The sequence below is a fragment of the Dasypus novemcinctus genome, chromosome 6, assembly GCF_030445035.2.
Source record: "Dasypus novemcinctus isolate mDasNov1 chromosome 6, mDasNov1.1.hap2, whole genome shotgun sequence".
Classification (NCBI taxonomy): Eukaryota; Metazoa; Chordata; class Mammalia; order Cingulata; family Dasypodidae; genus Dasypus; species Dasypus novemcinctus.
The window spans coordinates 113136483-113143082 of record NC_080678.1 but is presented as its reverse complement, the minus strand read 5'-3'; the positions used below and the strand labels follow the sequence as shown (position 1 = coordinate 113143082).

The 6600-nt window shown below is 45.2% G+C and overlaps 1 long non-coding RNA gene across 1 annotated transcript; it reads left to right on the top strand.

Moving 5' to 3' along the window:
* Positions 1–4316: 4316 nt before the first annotated feature.
* LOC139439128 (uncharacterized) lies at positions 4317–6233 on the top strand. The gene is made up of 2 exons (XR_011648962.1): positions 4317–5686; positions 5817–6233. It is a non-coding gene; the product is annotated as an uncharacterized lncRNA (long non-coding RNA).
* The last annotated feature ends 367 nt before the right edge of the window (positions 6234–6600 follow it).

Here is a 6600-nt window from a genome sequence, read left to right as displayed (position 1 = left end):
CATTACTAATCACATTAGTTCCACAATAGAGTATCAGTAAGTCCACTCTAATCCATATTCTATTCCTCCATCCTGTGGACCTTGGGATGGCTATGTCCACTCCACACCTCTATCGAGAGGGTGCCTTGACTCCACTTGGACGATGGATGCAATTCTCCTGTTTTGCTTACAACTTTTTAAAAAATTTGAATAGATTGTTTTTTATTTTTTTTTAAAGATATATAGATCATTCAAAATGTTACATTAAAAAATATAAAAGGTTCCCATACACCCCACACCCCACCCCACTCCTCCCTCATCAACAACCTCTTTCATTAGTGTGGCACATTCATTGCATTTGATGAGTACATTTTGGAGCACTGCTGCACAGCATGGACTATAGTTTACATTGTAGTTTACATTTTCCCCCAGTCCATTCAGTGGGTTATGGCAGGAAATATAATGTCCAGCGCCTGTCCATGTGATATCATTCCGGACAACTCCAAGTCCTGAAATTGCCCCCATATCGCTCCTCTTCTTCCCTCTCCATGCCCTCAGGTTCTTAACCAGGGGACCATGAGCTTGAACTGAAATAGAAGAAAACATTATTCTTGTGGGAATGTGTTGGTGTGGGTGTGACATATTTATTAAATGATACACAGTATAGTGTGGACTTGGTAAGGGGCCCTTTCGTACTGTTCACTGACAGGTAAAGGAGTCCATGGAACAGAAAGAGTTAAGAGCCCTGCTCCACTGGGAGAACTGGTGAGAAGAAACAGAAAGCAGAGGAAGGAAACCAAGCAGAGGAAAGGATTCCATAAAGAACAAGAACCAGAAGGTCAGGCATGGAAATTGCCTTGTGTGTGCTAATAGATGCTAGAAACCAATAAACAATTTTTAAAACAAATGAAAAAGCTGAGAAATAGACGTCTATCCCGATCCCTAACCTCAGGAAACAGAATTCAGGAGGGGAAGCAAAGGCCCTCCTGGCAGGACACACTTCAGAGAAAGATGAGGTAATGGACTGAAGGGAAAGAAAGAAGCAGTGAAGCCACCAAAACTTACATGTTTTCTATAGCATAATATTTTTGAAATATTGTGGAGTTAAAAACACTAGATTGCTTCAACTTGGTAAGTCATGGGGAATGGAAGAGGGCATATGCTGACAATTACTAAGTCTTGTTTTTGAAAGATGTATTTGTTATGCTTTAGATGTTTAGAATAACCAGTAGAAGGAAAGGCATAGAAAGTATAAACCCCACACCACAAGAGAAAAAGAAAAATACACCCAACAAGGAAAATAAAGCCTTAAATCAAGGCAACACAAGACAAGAAGGTGAAGCCAACAGAAACAGCAGGAACACCTGGTAAGAGCTGCCCTGTGCTTGCAGAGCCCTGGGCATGGGAAGGATTTCAGAGTCAGCATTCCTTGCCCCTTGAGGGTCTTGGGGTCTGTCTCTCCGTGTGTCAGTGTGGCCTCCAGGGGGGCATCAGAGAGGAAGTGATGGAAAACACCAGTGAAAAGCCCCCAGTTAAGCAACTGGGGTCTCTTAGGCTGTTACAGGGCAGTGAAGAGGCTGCGTTTGTAAATGCTTTTTCTTCAAGAGTTGGAATGGAAAAAAGCCCGTTACTGAAACCGTGCTGCTGAAAATGTTGGCCAGTTTTCTACCAAGTCTTAGAGCTTGTCCAAAAGATGTTTGCTCTTTAGTTAGTTTTTTTTTTTGAATAAAAAAATTTACAAGCTTTAGATTACATAAATGTTATATCTAAAATATAGGGGATTTCATATATTCCAACCCCTCCCCTCCCACACTTTCCCACATTAACAATACCTTTTATTAGTGAGGTACCCTTGTTATAATTGATAAATACATATTGAAGCACTGCTACTAACCATGGTTTACTATAATGTAAACCATTATAATTTACACTTTGCACAATTTTATAGGTTTTGACAAAATATATATGGCTTTTATCTGTCATTGCAATGTCATACAGGACAATTCTGATGCCCCAAAAAAGCCTCATGTTACAACTATTCTTCCCTCTCCCTCCTCTCAGAACCTCTGGTGGCCACTGCCTTTATATCAATGTTACAAGTTCTTCCATTGCTAGAATAATAATGTCTGCTTTAGTCCATAGTTGCATTCCCCCTTATGTTTGTTCATTCCTCAATCTTGAGGATTTAGGAGTGGTGATGCCCACTCTGTTACTGATTGAGAGGGGCTTAGATCCCACAGAGCAGATGGATGGAACTCTCTTGCTTGCAGTTGTAAATGCTCTCTGTTTTTGGGAATGGGCATTGTCCATTATCATTCTTTTGTTAGTTGTCCTGGGTGAGCCCAATGAACCGGAGAGTAGGTGTTTCAACTCCACTGAGATTCAGGGATCAACTGGCATATGAACAACTGTAGATTTAAGTCTCTGGGACACATATTTAATGAGCATATTGCTAGTTATATGTTCAAATAAAGGGGGCAGAAGAGCCATGTGTAGGGAATTTATAAAGGAGTCTAATTGTGTTACATTGGGGAGCATATATTTCAAAGTAAGGCCCAATGACAAGGTGCCAAATTCTTGAGATTGTCTGCCCTGCCTATAGTGTCTAGATGTCTGTAGAGCCTCAGGAGCTCCACCATTTGTGGCACCATTTACTGTGGCAGTCAATGAGATCCTGCTGAGACATGCATGAACATAACCTCTAAAAGGACCTTCTGGCTCACTTTGACATCTCTTAGCCACAAAAACTCATTTGTACTTAATATGTCCCCCTTTTGGTCAAGGTCTTTTTCCAAATGCATGGAAATGCATCCAAATCACGCTTGCACATACATTGCATGATCAAGAAAGGGGCAGATAACTCCACCCCTGGGTGGGAATTTACTATGTTAATTAAGTAAGTTGAAGTGAGGACAGCAAGGGGCACTTGGTAATAATCCCTTGGTACCAGGATGGCTCATCCCTGGGAGTTATGTCCCATGAAGGGGGTAAGGTAGTTCATTTATATGCTGAGTTTGGCTTAGATAGAGGCCAAGTTTGAGCAACAAGGAGGCTTTCAAGAGGTGACTCTTAGACAATATATAATACTAGGCTAAGACTAGAATGGATGAAACATAGGGCATTTTTACAGCATTGGAATTTTTATGCATGATCTTGCAATGACAGATACAGGCCCTTTAAAACTTTGTCAAAATCTGTAAAAGTGTATGGTACAAAATGTAAACCATAATGTAAACCATTGACCATGGTTAGTAGCAATGCTTGAATAATTGTACAATTGTAACAAATGTACCATACACATGTAAAATGTTATTAATAGGAGAGAATGGGGAGGGTGAGGGGGCTGGGTATATGGGAATCCCCTATATTTTCTTTGTGACTTTTATGTAATCTAAAGCTTCTTTGAAGATAAAGAAAAAAAACAGGACCCTGGGGTAACATACAGAAGAAACGAACACTGTACATAAAAGATTACAGGTCTTACAGTGATGAAAGACTCAATGAAATTTGTTTAAAATCATATTTTTTTATTTTGTTATTTTTTATTATTTTGTTTTCTTATTATTTTTATATATTTATTTTTGGCTTTGTTTTGGCAGATATTTTGGATTGTAGAAGGGTTACAACTGTGGCAGGGGAGGATCACTGGTGTGGGGTGTTGGTGATGGGGGATCTGTGGGGAGGGGTGCACCCTGGACTTACCTCTAAGGCATATGAATATAGTCAAGGGGCCATGGGACTTTGTCCTGGTGGGAGGAGACCCACACCATGAAGGAAAGAATATTGAATTCCCACCTGGGGAGTCCTGCTACATCTCTAGTGGAGCAGCAAGGATCCCCAGAGGACAGGGGCGGTGCCCACGGAAGGAAGAGGCAACATTGGCCAGGCCCTGGACATTGATGATTGTCCTTAGGAACCTTGTTCTTGTATTTTCTTTTTATTTGAAAGTGGGATTTCTAAGAAGATACCAGGGTCCTATCGTTAGGCCTCAAAGCAGGGCCTTTATGGATAACCAGAGATGGCATGGAGAAAACTTCAACACAAGAATTAGGTAAACTCATTAATTGTGTCTGCAGAGGTAAGGAGCCACGGCCAATCTAAAGTGACTCAGACCCGACTCCCTGTGCTGCAGTTTCACTCTTGATTAAATACCCAAGTTACTACTAAGCATTTGCTTTGATTATGCATTAGTCATATGGATGAATACCCGTAGCTGGTTATATAATTGTACAATTAGTATATTCAGGAAATCACGCTTGCACATATATTGCATGATCAAGAAAGGGGCGGATAACTCCACCCCTGGGTGGGAATTTTACTACGTTAATTAGGCAAGTTGAAGTGAGGACAGCAAGGGGCTGCTTCTGCACAAGTCCAGACAACTGGTTGAAGCTGTTTTTCATACTTCATTGCTTCAACAGCATATTCTTGACCACCAAAAGTGGAATTTGGCACAAAGAGAGCTTTGCATTTCAGTACCTTCTGATTTACATACAATTCTTTTCTTTGTATCCTAGCAACAGGGAGAGAAACAAGTTACTTTCAGATATTCGGTCCTCCTACATCCATCACTATGGGATCTGACCTGCCAGTGGAAGTGTCCTGGGGAGAGGCTTACTGAGTAGAGGAGGTTCCAGAAGATGAGGCCCCGGCTCCCATCACTTTGCAGAGGGCCCCTCGGCACAGCGGCTTCCCACACCTGTTCTCAGGGCGAATCCACGTGAGCCACAGGGCCTGGGAGAAGGGCAGGCTAGAAGCCAGGCGCCCGGCTTGCTCTGGTGCCCGCGGCCCGCCCCTGCTCCGGGCTCCACTGCAGGACTCAGGACGCTCGCCCCTCGCCCAGCCTCGTCATTGCCTGCAGTGGAGCAGAGAGGGCAACGCAGCCGACCGGTCCTGTGCTTCGTCCACAAATCCGGCTTCAGCTGTGGGTGCCCGCTGGACTCTTCTCCGGCTGCCTGGCGGGGCTCCTGGCCACCAGGACACCCTGAGCCAAGGTCGCTTTCTCTGGCTGGGTCCCTTGAGCAGCGGGCTGAGCCCGGGAAGGAGCTGGGGCGCGCCGCGCTCACCGAGGTCCGAGGAGAAAGCTCGACTGCACGTCAGGGACCACAGCCGCCGACAAGCCAAGGCAGGCGCGCCCCCAGGCTCTGGTCTGGCCCTGGCCGACGCCCTAAAGCCTGCAACCGCGGAGGCCCAGGGGGATCCCGGGGGCCCCACGGTCCTCATGTCCGCGCAGCAGCCGCGCCTCAGGACGGCGGGCGGGACGGGCCGCCGAGGGTCTCGAACCGTCTTCTCACGCCCTTCTGCCCAGAAGCTTCAGTGAGGAGCCTCCCAAGCGCATTCGCTCCTAGGGCAGCTGCGGGGCCGAGGGGGCAGATCCCACAGCTGTCTGGGGATCCTTGGTGGCCCCCGCTGCACCCACAACCCCCTGGGGCAGGTGAGGGCCAGGTGCAGTTTCAGGTCCCCTTAAGTACTTTGTCTTGCTTGTTTTTGCCCGGACTCCACTGTTAGGTTCTGAGAACGCAAAGCTCCAAGGCTGCAGCAGTTTGGCCTTTCGGGAAGGAGGCGCCTCTCGCCAGTCGCCGCGCGCAGCCGCCCCGGACCGGGCTCGGGTCGCTCCCCAGGCCCCCAGGGCGCCCTGGCGGGCTCCTTCCTTCCCGCACGCGCAATCCGAGGCTGGGTCCTCCGCAGCGCCCAGGGTCTCCAGCAGGTGTGTTTCTACCCTGGAGCCGAGCCAGGTCCTTCTCTGCAGGTGCGGCGGAATGAGGCGCGATGGCGTGCCGGCTCTGCGTGCGCCCGACGCGCATTTTCCCTGCTTTGTGGTTTGCGGGTCTATTTAGGTCCTTGCTCTTGAAGACCTAATCCTACAGCACGCGATGACTCCAGCTGCAAAGTGCCTCCCACATCTGCAAGTCCTTGGGCTCTGCCTGGAGTTTCTTACCTTGGCAAGTGCCGGCTACCCCCGCCCCTGGAGGTAGGCGGTGACCAATTATTTGAAAGGCAAATAATTCACTTTTTTGTCCATTACAAATTAGTTAAATAAGAATTTATGTAAAAACACTTTACTTTCTAAAGATTTGATAACATCTTTTTTTTTTACTTTTAAATGTTATTTTACCAAATCTGCTCTAATTCTACATTAAGTTTTCCCCTCTTACTTGGCAATACTCTATCTTTTTAATTTCTCAAATGAAACTGTTAATACTGAATATTAATAGCTCCCTTTTATTATTCTCATTAAAAACCAATGAATATAACTCTGAATTAATCTGGCTGTTTAATTTCTAGATAAATTAACTCAGTTTCAAGAGTTTTGCATTAGGCTTATAACACTCATGAGGAACTCAGATTGGAATATTGTCTAAAATCCAATTTTCCTGCAGAAAATTAAAGCTCATATCGTACAAGGAAAAACTCCAGATGTAGATGCAATTATCAGCACCCTCATTATTAGCTACACATATGTAGAGAAATCTATTATGAGCAAAGTTCTTTTGGGGAAACAAAAATTCCAAGTTGCTTTTCTCTGGAATTTGTTTGCAACAGTAAACCACAGATCCATGAAAACAAAAGGTTCAATAGCACAGTCATCAGTAAAAGGTTTGAGCTGAGAAATGAGTTGCT